Below are 14,517 nucleotides of genomic sequence, written 5' to 3'. Positions count from 1 at the left end.
AATGGTTTTTCACCTGAAATATGTTTCCCTGGCATGTCTACAAACCCCCCGAGAATGAAAAGAATCCATTCTGCCCCTGTTCTGATTTCTCCACCTTTCTGTAAATGTGTGTGAAACCAGCCGTTTCAGACTTCAGTGTTTTTGTTACGTAACAACAATATCCGGTCTGTCACGGAGTCAGAGCTCGGAGCTTGTTCAGCCCATAGACTGTATAAAATAATACTGAATCCCTCCTCCGTTTTTCATTCCCTGCACAAATGTGTGGTAACAAGGAGCTTAGGAGGGAGGCATGCTAGTTGTAGGCTGTCTTAAACACAAAGGTTGGTTTTACTCCCCACATCTGCAGATTTGAAGATCTAGTGGATGATTTTTATTTATCATGGATAAGTGCTAGCGCTAGTTAGCATAGCCACATAGCTACATGTTCATAGCTGTAGATGTAGCTGTGTACCAAGACACACGTCGACATACTGACAAATAAAACAACAAGAAACACTAAATCTGTGACCAATCCTTCAGAAAGGTCCTGCTGCCTTTCTGGCAGAGGTCGGTTTTACTCCCCACGTCTGCAGATTTGAAGATCTAGAGGATGATTTTTATTTGTCATGGATAAGTGCTAGCGCTAGTTAGCATAGCCACATAGCTACATGTTCGTAGCTGTGTACCAAGACACACGTCTACATACTGATAAATAAAACAACAAGAAACACTAAATCTGTGACCAATCCTTCAGAAAGGTCCTGCTACAGGAGCCTCTCCGTCAGGATCAGATTCAGAGGGTTGAAGTAACGTGATCTCTGAGCAGCCGTGTATATTCAGCCAACATGTAAACATTAGATCAACGTGCTGGACAGCCGAGGCCACATCCACTTCCGGAGGGGGCGTGGTCAGAGAGAAAACAGAGTGTTCTGATGAGGAATGAAGAAGAGGGTTTTTCAGGCAGACCAAAATCTGATTTCAAAGGGTTTTTTTGAGCATAAACTTTAAAGACATGTTTTGGGGACCTCTTAGACCAATATATATTGATGAAAAAAGCGTGATATGTCCCCTTTAACAACACTAAACAATTGTTCATTCCCTAAGATGGGGTACTTCATACAAGATAACCAGGCTAATTTTGGACTTTCTTCTCCCCATCTGACCAGAGTCAATAAAGTCCAGATTTCCTGATGGTTCTAAAGATGGTTCTAAAGATTATCTCTCAAGATCCCCCCCCCCCCCCCCCCCCCCCCCCCCTCAGTATTTACCATTTAGACAGCCCAGTATGCACTTTGTGGATTGTCATGTGGAATTAAAACAAAGGCATGCAGCCATGGCAATGGAAGAACCAAGTCACTAAGTAGCTAGCAACATCTTATTTGACAACTTCATTGCTTCCTGACACTTGTCTGCCATCCTTGTTTTTGCAAATTTTTCAATTTGAGAGTCTGGACTCTGGTTGTTTGTTTCTGGTGTGTGTTGGTGTTTGGTGTGCTGCGCTGACCATATTATTGCACTCCAATACAAACAAAATATCCAGGGACCTTTGACCTTTGATCGTTGACTGTAGAATGGACAGTAATGCTTCATTTCTGCCCATTGTGATTTATCAATCAATCAATCAATCAATCAATCAATCAATCAATCTTTATTTGTATAACGCCAAATCACAACAAACGTTGTCTCAAGACGCTTTTACAAACAGAGCAGGTCTAGACCACTCTATGTCAAATTATGAACAGAGACCCAACACCAAGACAGGATAAGACTCAGTCTGACCCCACCTTAATCCATCATGAGCATTGCACATCGCAGTATTTAGCTAGTTACAGTGGTGAGGAAAAACTTCCTTTTAACAGGCAGAAACCTCCAGCAGGACCAGACTCATGTCAGACAGCCATCATGCCTCGACCGAGTTGGGTCTGGAAAGACAGATAGAGGGGAGTAAGAGAGAGAGGTGATAGTGATGAGACGAGTCGTAGAAGCTGTTGCCGCTGGAGTCCAGCACGTCCGTATCAGCTGGAGTCCAGATCGTCCACAGCAGGAGGACGTCTACGGCAGCTCAGAGGAACCTACGAGACAATGGAGCTCAGGGACTCCAGAAAGGTCTATGGTCAGTAACTTTAATGGGACAGGCAGAGTTAAAGTAAGTGATGAGGGGGTTGGGGGGAAGGGGGTGAGCTAGGTTCCCAGTGTGTCAGTGTGCCAGTTCCCCCGGCAGTCTAGGCCTATAGCAGCATGACAAAAGCTGGTCCAAGCCTGATCCAGCTCTAACTATAAGCTTTATCAAAAAAGAAAGTTTTAAGTCTACTCTTAAAAGTGGAGAGGGTGTCTGCCTCCCGGACCCTGACTGGTAGATGATTCCAAAGGAGAGGGGCCTGATAACTGAAGGTTCTACCTCCCATACTACTTTTAGAGATTTTAGGTACAACTAGCAAGCCTGCATGTTGGGAGCGTAGAGTTCTTGAGGGGTAATAGGGCACTATGAGCTCTTTAAGATACAAGGGTGCCTGATAAGCCAAAAGATGACCTCCACTGAGTTTGTGTTGTGGAGCCAAGGCATGCGCACAAGCTACCTGGCTTGATGTGTCGCAGGACTGACCCAACACTATAACCAAAACACTCATTAAACATGAAAAGTAGAAGATCCCTTGGGTCGGTACAGTCTACATCAAACCAGATTCATGTATTGATTTGAAGACACTTTCTGGCTTTGGAAAGTTCAATGACTCCAGGAGCCTGCATTTGTTAACAGAGCTTTCCCATAGGAAAATAAATTTAGAGAGGAGATCTCAAAAGAGTTTCATTTCTGTCTCCTAGACAACAATGAGATGTTTGAAAGCAAAATGAGACTATAGCTTATGTCTCCTGTTTCTCATTCTTGCCTTCAGAAAAAAAGTTACAAAAAGTCTCAGCTTAGTCTCCCTTTCAGTTCAAAAGGAGACCTGGTCAAAATCTGAAATGATCCTCAGGTATTTCTCAAGTGTTGCGACTCCTTTTGAGCTCAGGTGGAGAAATCAGGGAGCTCTCTCAATTCTCTGGTGGCCCAGCGGACTAAGCGCCCCACATACAGAGGCTTCAGTCCTCGTCGTAGGGGTCGCCGGTTTGATTCCCGGACGGTCGACCATTTCCTGCATGTCTTCCCCCGCTCACTACTCCCCACATTTCCCGTCTCTCTTCAGCTGTCCTGTCAAATAAAGGCAAAAAGGCCAAAAATATATATAAAAAAAAGAGAAGAAAATGAGCCATTAATGAGATCTCTCATTTAAGTCTCAAATAAGACTCATGTTATGGTCTCAACTATTTCTCCTAGTGAATTTTAGGAGAAACTAATGAGAAACTAATGAGAACAATTTGAAACTTGAATGAGGCTGAAGTGAGAATCTCAATTTTGTCTCCAGAGACTTAGAAGAGAAAGCTTTGAGCAGTAAAATGTTCCTCTGGGTTCAATCATGATGCACATCCTCTCTTTTTAAATTAAGTAATAAAAAGTAACTTCTAAAAAAATGTGCAGTTGTTCATAAATCAGCACGATAAGAACTTTAACAACCATGATTGAAACTATGTTGGGGAAAAAACTATCTGACCTGTATTTTAATTTTAAAATCTGACAGATGCTCCATCTGGAACAATGGCAGAGGCGGGGTTTATGACCTACAGTATACTTCAGCCAATCACCAGGAGATGCTTTCAATCTCCTGGCTTTAACCCAATACAAAATAACAATGTCCATTTTAATATATGGTCTATGGCAGGCATGTCCAAAGTGCGGCCCGGGGGCCAATCGCGGCCCAAGGTCCATTTATTTATGGCCCCAAGCTTGCATCTTACAACATGCTAATTATAGCACAGAAATGAATCACCTTCTGAATTATGTGTACATATGCAGTTTCTTTCAAGCGCACAAACAAAACTAAAGTCAATCCAGAAACGTCTCACAAAGCTTCATATGGACTCCTTGTATAAAAGTCAAAGCACTGGGAATTCTGCAAGACGGCAATGAAGAGGAAACACAAGAACTCTTAAGGTTGACAGGTTTTCAAATTAATGTTTTTATCATGATGTGAAAATGTTCTTTATGAACACTAAAAGTTCAGAAGACACAAAAGAGGACACAAGACAAGATCAAAATTATGAAATTGTGCAGAAAAGGCCAAATTTGGTGCAGAAAAAAATCTTCAGAATGCAGGAAAATAATTATTTTGTTCTAAAAATGTTGTCTGCTGGTCAGAACAGTCATGACAGTCACAACATGGAAAGAAGTGTGATGAAATCGAGATCATGATCCTGTCTTAGAAAAATAATGATACAGTCTTTTTCCCACATTGTCAGACCCTAATGAAAAACATTTTCCTCCAGAAGAAGATGGAAGTTTTCTAATGTTTACATGGCTTGTGGTGAACTGAGAACTACCTAGTTACTGATTTATTGAGAACAAAAATGTTAAATAATTGTTATCAAATAGAGATTTCATATATAACTTCTATGATTACTAAGTCTCAGTAGGAGCCACTGGCCCTGAGGTATTCTGACAACATCAAATGCGGCCCTCTTTGAAAAAAGTTTGGACACCACTGGTCTATGGGTTTGAGGGTTAAAGTTTTAACACTGTTCGGAGCATAGTTAGTTGTAGGCTAATTCTTGAGTCTCTGGAGTAGTTGGCCTACAGTCTTTGAATATAGTTTTATCTTGTAGAGAAACTGGGGCGTTAAGTTAGACAAACACTTGACAGAAGTTTGGTGCCACAGCTGAGTAAATACACATTTCGAATATTAACAACTGGCTTCATAACATGTACTAGACTCATTCTGAAATTCTGGAACGAGGCTGAAACTCCTACACTGAAAATGTGGAGGAAGCAGATGACAGGAATTGCTGCATGTGAGAAGATGTTAGGGAAATTAAACTCCAGAAACAATATGATTAAAGAACAATGGGATAGATTCAGTGACTTTAAGATTGGGGGCAGCAATGTTACCCTGTGAAGAATGTATAGTAATTGCCCTTAATATGTAAATGTAAATGAAAACGTAAATGTAAATGCCCACTGTGTTTTTTTATTTATCATTATTATTTCTATTTTTTAGTATTATTATTTCTGTTTTGTTTTGTTACATTTATTTGCATTTTTACTTATTTTATTGATGTTGTCCATTTTATTTGTTATGTCTTTGATGTTCGTTATACTTGTTTTTAAAAAAAGAAAAAACTCAATAAAATTACTAATTATATATTTTTTTAAAAGTTAGACAAACACTTGTACCATGTGGTGTTACAGTAAAACAGGACACTCAGAATCACAGAATTATAAAAAAAAAAATCAATAGAGTAATCTGTTTACTCCTCATCAAAAGGTCTCATTCAGCAGAGGAATAAAATTCAGTCTTTTGTCTTTTCAAATTCAGTGCAGCCTTTCCAGGACAACAAGAAGTTGATAATTACCCCCAAGTATTTTGAAGAAGACACCTTCTTCTTCTTGTCTTTCTTTTTCATTTGTCATATTTTTTGTTATGATAATAAAAGGAGCTCCATGGAAATGTGTTAGTATTTACCCTAAGAAAACGATGATTCTACCACTTTGTTTACTGTGTGTAAGAACAGCCTAGGGTCATCTGAGTTACCTAACAAGGATATCAGCGCTGTATCATCAGAATGCTTCAGAATGTATTGATCTGGTCTATTTATAGAACAGTCATCTGCATAGAAAACGAAAAGCAAAACTGAACTCACACACACATACACACATCAAACCCTAAATCTAACACAAAACTTGTAACCAGACAAGAAAGCTGTTTTTAATATCAATTATCATTATCATTATTGAAGTAGTGGATGGACATCACAGCCGTGCAAACCACAATGTTACCAGTTAAGTGACGATTTAGTGCAATATGTGGAACAGACTACAAAGCTCTCAGGGTAACTGATGGCGATGTGGCTGGAGCTCAAAACACACATAACCACTAAGCTGAATAAGCAGTGTGATTATCTGATTAGACTTTACATCATTTATATATAGCTGTAAATGTTGCCTTAAGTGCAAACAACAATATAAATCAGTGGTTACGCAACGCAAAATAAGGATTTCCTTTTATCACTGGGGTATAAGGAAACAAGCTAGTGAGTGTGTGTGTGTGCACTTCAGTGTGAGGATGTCTGTGCATGCTTTGAAAATGTACATTTCCATAACTAGCTGACAGATTCATAACACTCTCCTCACTATAACTCATTTATTTCAATGAGCAACATCATTAAAATGTGACAGATTGAAACAAATGTTGACATTTTTGTGAAAGTTTGAGGTCTCGTCTTCTGAGGAAGAACAGACTGAAAGATAAAGCTTGTTGAACTTCATGTTGTTTCCAAACTTTACAGAGGAGCAACGGTTTAATCAGAGTCTTTACATTCAGACATAACTTTCTAATATGTGTTTGTGTGTGTACCAGTGTAATGGATGCGATTGTGTGAGTGAGTGTGTGTGTGTGTGTGTGTGTGTGTGTGTGTGTGTGTGTGTGTGGGTGTGGGTGTGACATAACTCTTTCTTGAGTTTTTGCCAGTCACTTCCCCAGCGAGCAGAGTATGTGGAGCGGTTTTATTTCTGTGGCTACTTAGCCGTCCACTGAGAATCACGTACGAGAAAAGATGCTGCCTCTGCCGGATAAACGCACACTGAGAGACAGAGAGAGAGCAAAAGAAGGAAAGAAAGAGAGAGAAAGAGAGAGAGAAAGAGAGAGAGAGCCACTGATGCATTGCAGATAAACTGCAGATCTAGTCTAACTCCTCCCTTTCTTTTTTCATATCCACCCCCCACCCCCACACTCTTGTTACTCTTTTTTGGTCCTGCCATCGTTCATGACATCATCAGCTCCCCAAGACCTCCCACAAACATCACCCCATCCACTATCTACTTCCTGTCACACCATGCTTTTACCTCCCCATCTGATCTCCTTCACCTTACACCTCTCACCCCACCCACCTCTAGAGACAGGAGAGCTTTACCTTTACCTTTGCAGAATGCTGCAGCCTGAAGTCACACAGCACAGATGGGCTGTTTCACTAATAAGTGAGGAATTAGTTTGTGTTGAGTGCATTGTAGGATGGTATTTGTTTTCAGTTTCTGGTGAAGAAACCCATTAAACAAATGTTGTTAGTGTTATTGAAATACTGAAGAATCATACCAAGAAAGTAGGTCTATTTTTAGAATCATATCATCTACCAATCTGCTGACAGGGAAGTGAAAGGAAGCAAAAAAAAACTCTTCAAGGGTTGGGTATAAATATAGTTTAGCATTTTGAAAAACTTATGGATACTTCTTAGTATATGTACAGCTTATAACTGAATTGAAGAACAACATTAATACTACAAAGAGCATTTGTAGATATTAGTTTACCATTACTTTCCCACTTTTGTTTTAACATTAAAATCTTTGTTGTCATATTCCACTCTGTATCACACCTGCACTCTGTTTTTACTGGTTTTAGTTCTCTTAGGATATTGTGGAGATACTTTTTGTTCTTGAATAATCTAGGACAAAACATGCAAGGGATAATGCAGTGAACAGTTCATTATGCAAATTAGGATCTATCTGTCTTTATGTTTGTCAGCTTGTCTGTCTGTCTGACTGCCTTTCTGTCTGTTATCTGCCTGCTGGCCAGTCTGTTTGTCTGTCTGCCTTCTTTTCTATCTCTGCCTGTCTGTCTGTCTGTCTGTCTGTCTGTCTGTCTGTCTGTCTGTCTGTCTGTCTGTCTGTCTGTCTGTCTGTCTGTCTGTCAGAGTAACTGCCTGTCTGTCCCCCTTACTGCTTGTCTGCCTGCCTGCCTGCCTGCCTGCCTGCCTGCCTGCCTGCCTGCCTGCCTGCCTGTCTGTCTGTCAGCCTAAATGCCTGTCTGTCCCCCCTCCTGTTTGTCTAACTACCTAATTGCCTGTCCCCCTGTCTGCCCAGTTCATTATGCAAATTAGGATCCTGACAGGGTGAGCAGTATCACCCTTTCACTTATTAAGCTTATTACCCGGCTAACAACATAAGACACAAACAAGTTGACACAAAATATTGATTTAAAGATGATTTTATTGATTTAAATATTGTTTTATTGATTTAAAAATTATTTATCTATACAGCTGAAAAAATAATCCCTCCATGCACATGGTCAGTAATGCTTCAGTGACAACATGGGGTGTCTTACCGGCCTCCTTGCGGTGCAAATCCTCAGTAGACTGAATATGTCCATTGATGATCTACAGATTTTGAACTTCTTATTTGTTATAAATTATATCAAACTGAACATTTACACTGTAGGTGCCCACCCATCACCATCGACGGATTCCCTGTACCCTTCTCCCCTCAAGTGAAGAGCCTCGGCGTCATTCTGGACAGCACCCTCTCATTCGCACCTCACATTCAAAACATCACCCGGATTGCATTCTTCCACCTCCGCAACATCTCCAGACTCCGCCCATCACTGTCCCAATCCAGCACCGAAATCTTGGTTCATTCATTTGTCACTTCCCGTATCGATTACTGCAACGCCCTCCTCACCGGACTCCCCACCAAACTCTTCAACAGACTGCAAATCATTCAGAACTCGGCCGCCCGGATCATCACCCGCACCAAATCATCTGACCACATCACTCCTGTTCTCATCCAACTTCACTGGCTCCCTGTCCCATACCGCATCCATTACAAAAACCTTCTCCTCACCTACAAAGCTCTTCATAACCTGGCCCCCACTTACCCCCGTGACCTCCTTCATGAATACACTCCCTCCCGCTCCCTCCGCTCAACCTCTGCTGGACTATTAACAATTCCACCATCACGCCTCAGTACCATGGGTGCCCCAGCCTTCAGCTGCTCAGCACCCAGACTCTGGAACTACCTCCCCCCACACATAAGACAGTCGGACTCTATAACATCATTCAAATCCCAACTCAAAACTCACCTGTTCAAACTGGCATATTCACTCTAACTGGACTCTCTGCACCTCACTAGTTTTTAGTTTTTATTTATTACTTTTTGTTTGTTTGTTTGTTTGTTTTTATGATGTTTTAATGATGTATGCTTTTATGATCTGTAAGGTGACCTTGGGTGATCTGAAAGGCGCCCAAAATAATATGTATTACTATTATTATTATTATTAGGTAACATTGGACAAAGTAAACAGGACTTCTACAGGAATATGTTGACATATCCATCCTCACACAGCTCTCTTTCCTCTGTTGACACAACTTTAAACACAAATGAGGAAAATGTCACAACTTTTAACATTGTTACTACTATTGCTACAGCATATGATTAAAGTGACTTCAAAGTGATTGACAACGTAGAGGTGACTCACCAACTCTGCTACTGTTGCCTGGATTGAAGGACAGGATCCTGACTTTACTTCCATATTAGAGAGGTTTGGGGTCCAGTGGCTCCTCAGGCTGCTCTGAAAGCTAATGTATTTGCTACTGCTTTTACAGATTTATAATGCTAACAGAAACTAACATTTCTGCCTCAGTGGCAACAGGCAGAGGTGTCATGTGCCAGACACTTATCCATGGTTTGTTTTGATGTGTGATCAGGCTGTCCTGAGCTTTGCTTTTGCTGTTGAGAATTAATTTGCTTTGTTATGTGGTTTTGATCGATCAGAATAAAGTGCTTTACCCAGCCAGCTAATTATGATCCAACTTATAAGTACTCTCTTGGTTGCCACAGTCTCAAAAGGCAATTAAAAACCTGTGTAAGCCATATCTTTGCATCGGGGGTGAACACATAAACAAGCCTGAAATATAGGTATTCACACTAACAGCAACAAAGTTCCCCCAAAAAGTACCTTTTCCTGGTTTTCTTGTTTCAGTGTGGTGACAAAGCTTGAACCTGGCTGTTAAATAATCATTAACCTAAAGTCTGCAACAACATAATGTTTTCACAGGATGGATCGCTCTGCGGCGTGGATTTAAAGCTGCACTGTGCCATCAACTAGAAAAACAGTGAAAGTAGTGACCACAACATTTTCTCAAACAGAACCATTCATATTTATATCCTTGGAAGCTCAGGTTATCCAACTTCTATTTGAAATAAGCTCCTAACAGTGTATTTCTGCACAGCACAGCTCTTTAGATCCACCAGTGGGACACTGAGGTTCAGCGGGATGAATTAGAAAAATGTCACCGATAGAAACTGCTTAGGCTCCTAGATTCACAGTCACATGCAGTATTTATATAGAGACAGTGTGACCACAGGGACTTCTGAGGTCATGTTTTTACAACGTATTCCTTAACCTTCAAGACAACCTGCCTGATTATAGGATTTCTCTGCCAACATGTGCATCAGCAGAGTTGTAAGTAGCGCAGGGGAAAAGATGTGAATCGATATACAACAAAGCTCACATGGGAGCTGAACATGCAATAAACTGACTCCTGCACTTTCAAGGCTCTGAACTGCACACACATGCACAAACAAGCATGTAAGCATGTGGTAAAATATGTAGGGAGTTCAAAAGGTTCAGACAAGGATACGTTGTTACGTCAGACTTTCTGGTATACATCACGGCCATGGTTTCCAACATGTCTGTGTGCTGTATTACATGAACAACATCTCAATGTTAACTGCTTGTGATTCACTAAAGGTCATTGATGCCAAATGAAACAAATGGATGCTATTACTGCTATTACAGAGCAGAAAAAAGATAATGTTATCATGGTGAGAAGAGGAGAGTTGTGGTGACAGGGTAGGTGGGAGCCAAAAAGTGACAGGGTAGGGAAGGAGGGGAGGCATAAAGGAGACAGAGAAGGAGAAGGAAAGAATGCAGAGGGGAGCTGGGGACAGATGGAACGGATAGGATGTGATTGCAATGAAGATGAAAATGTTTTTGAAAAAGATTGAAAAATTGAAAGAAGAAGTGATAGAAGTTAAGAAATAATGAAAAAGAAGAGAGAAACACAGGGTGGGGGAGAAAAAACAAAAAAGGTAATGTAATAAAGTAAACAGTAAAAAAAAGAAAAGCTATCAAAAGAGCAAATGGAGGATGCAGAAATTGAAAAGTAGATAAGATGAAAGAGGAGGGCAAAGCAGACAGTGTTCTTACTGGTCTCCTGAGCAGCTCAGTATTTACAGCTGTGTATGTGTCGAGTCATTCTGTCTGGCCACCTGCACTCATTCAAGTGTCCTCTGTTTCTCCCTCAAGCTCAACATGTCCTCATACCTGCACTATAAAATAGGATGACTGCCAGTCCCTCCAAAAAACAACTTATATGACCGTTTGTGGGCACCAACAACAGGGTAACACGTGTATTGTAAAGGTCATAGTCACAAAGGTCACGAAAATACTTGATACGTTTAGGGAAGCATCATTATGGCTGGGATAATGATATGTAAGATATTTACAACTAGAAGTCTATGAACAATAATTCTGTATTTTTTCTGTCTGTGTGTCTGTGTGTCTATTTTTCTGAATGTCTGTACTTCCATCTATTTGCCTTTCTGTCTGTCTGCCAGTCTGCCTGCCTGTTGGTCCATCTGTCTATCTGTCGGCTTAATTGCCATGTCTCCCTGTCCCTCTGTCTGCCTTTCAGCCTACCTGGATCGATCTGTCTTTATGTTTGTCAGCTTGTCTGTCAGTTTGTCTGTCTGTCTGACTGCCTTTCTGTCTGTTATCTGCCTGCTGGCCTGTCTGTTTGTCTGTCTGCCTTCTTTTCTATGTTTGCCTGCCTGCCTGCCTGCCTGCCTGCCTGCCTGTCTGACTGCCTGCCTGCCTGCTTGCCTGCCTGCCTGCCTGCCTGCCTGTCTGTCTGTCTGTCTGCCTGCCTGCCTGCCTGCCTGCCTGCCTGCCTGCCTGCCTGCCTGTCTGTCTGTCAGCCTAAATGCCTGTCTGTCCCCCTTCGTGTTTGTCTAACTACCTAATTGCCTGTCCCCCTGTCTGCCCCCCTGTACCCTTGTCTGTCTGCCTGCCTGTCTGCCCGCCTGCCTGCCTGCCTGCCTGCCTGCCTGCCTGCCTGCCTGCCTGCCTGCCTGCCTGCCTGTCTGTCTGCCTGCCTGTCTGTTGTCTAGCCTACGGACACTGTGGCGTGGGATTTCTGAAGCTTGTATCAAACCACCAACCTTTCAAATGAGAAACAACCCACTCTACCACCGTGCCTCCCCCAAGTAGGGGGTAGAACCATAGACTGTATAAAATATGGACATAGTATCCGTGATGTCACCAATCTGTTTCTGAAGAGCTGTTTTGAGGCCAATCGCTCAGCGGCAGCCATATTGCTGCCGTTGAGCGATTGTGATGTAAAGAGGCGGGCTTTGAGCCTCCTAGCCAACAGCTACAGTGTTCCCGCAGTCAGCTGTGCCTCCCATTGGAAGACTCTTAATCTCAATATCTTCATAATTGCTGCGTTAGAAAAAAATTCACCCCCCGTACAGCGTGAGCCGATAGAGAAGTGAGCTTTCCTACACTCGTTTTTTGAACCAGGCTGTAAACATGTTTATTTCTGCTGTAAAGATCGTCTTCTTTGAATTGGTGTGTATGTGGTTTCCGGTACTTCTGGAGCCAGCCTCAAGCGGATCCTCAATGAACTGCAGTTTTTAGCACTTCTGCATTGGACTCATATTCTTAGATGCTTGGGTAGACCTGCTTTATATGTTAAATGTTCTGAAACTTTGTTACAATTCAGAGCTACATTAACAATGTTCGGTTGATTGATTGAATCTTGGTTTTGTTATAAAATGATTCGGCCCCACCTGACAATCAAGATATTCATATAGCCAAATACAGCTGCACTGACAGTAGCTATATGCAGTTATTCACACACTTAAAAGAAATATTACATTTAGTAAACTCCCCTGAGAACATTTAAACGTGTAGAAAATATCTTGACTATAATGAAAGGCCTGAATACTGCTTCACCATATTTATACATAACTCCTCAACTATTGCAACACGGCCCCCTATATGTGCCACTCCACATCATATCAGCTAAATTAAATATCAGAGAGTCCTATCTTTTCTGCATCAGCACTAAATAACAAAATAACAGTGTCCCCCAAGGATGGCCATCCAATGACTTATACAAGGTGAACCCTCTCCCTATACATCCTGATTACATGGACTGGTCTCTGCAGGCTCCTGGCTGGGACACACTGGGCCTGACTGGGATGGGTCTGTATGCTTGCTGGAGCCTTTTATTTCTGCTGCAGTGCCATTTGAAAACACTCCAACCCTTCTGCAGTGCGCTGGAGCCCAGAACTGATGTTGAATGACTCCCCTGTTTTTGCCCAACCCACACACACCTCGCTCAGCCCTGTACATCACACTACCAACACCCTCGTAGGCCTTCCAAAAGCACCTCAAGGTTCTGAGTGAACAGGCCAACAATAAAATATCTGCCACTAAAACCTTGCAGCCAGCATGAAAGGGCCTGGACTGAGAAGGCCGTGGAGCCGTGGTCAAGGTCACTGTAACATCAGCAAGTTAGGTGATTGTTGGTATGTTTCTATGGTAAAATCCTTTATGATACATTTTGGTGCCTAAAATAGGCTGACACGCACACACATGCAAAGAGAAAGTCATTGTGACCGTCTCTCCCTCCCTCCCCGTCTACATCGCTCTGTTTCTCTCTCTGTCTGCCTTTCTGTCTCTGGAGCAATCTAAAATTGGCCATGCTTGATGCATTAGCTCTGCTTGACTAAAGCTTGCAGTGGAAAGCCAATGAGGGGGGACGAGAAAATGTAGACAGGTGATTAATGGCAAATGTCCAACATGTTCAAAGCAGAATAAGTTCTCTTCTTACATCCTGGACCCATAAAAGCAGACTTTTTGCAGTGTGAACAAATCTAAGATGTTCACTACCGATGAAATGCAAAACATATATAAGGTGTAGTCATGATATATAATGTCAATGTTTGTACTCAGGCTGCAGGACTTGCAGTATAGCCGCACCTGTATAAAAGATTGTGCTGAAGAGTGTGACAGCCTTAAATGCATTAAGTAATGGACCCTCAAAAAGCACTAATGCAGCTGTTTTTGGTGCATTACTTCCATCGATTGGTAATCGTTGGCATTGACCTGGTGTGACCGAGGATTAGAGAGAAGCGTCATGATTGATAGGGGATCGATGGCGTGTCTGTACAGCCAACCTCAGTAAAAAGCAACCCACACTGGCGCTTTACTTTTCAGGAAAAAATATCTCAGAAATGTCTGTGGTTTGCATCAAATATCCCGTGCGGGTGTGCGATGATTACAGCTAAGACAGAAGTAAAGATAATCATTGCAGAGGGAAAGTGTAGAAATATGATGGCACACAAATGTTTAAACACAGTATGTACTATCTAGGTCCTTGCTTGTGATGTTGTTCTTTCACTTAGATGTACATGATTGTGGACAAAAGGGTCTGCTATTTTAAATTGTACTGTTGGAACACAGTAAGGAGATGCAGTTATATACCCTATAAGAATTTTTTTTTGATGATAAAAACAACAAAAATGTATCACACTATTCTGCAGGTGAAAAACAACAACATGCACACTGCAAAACTTACTCTCTCTGTCTCAAACTAGTCCCAAAGTTGATC

Source organism: Notolabrus celidotus, chromosome 19 (assembly GCF_009762535.1).
Source record: "Notolabrus celidotus isolate fNotCel1 chromosome 19, fNotCel1.pri, whole genome shotgun sequence".
NCBI lineage: Eukaryota > Metazoa > Chordata > Actinopteri > Labriformes > Labridae > Notolabrus > Notolabrus celidotus.
The sequence above is the reverse complement of the archived record's forward strand: the minus strand, read 5'-3'. Positions refer to the sequence as shown.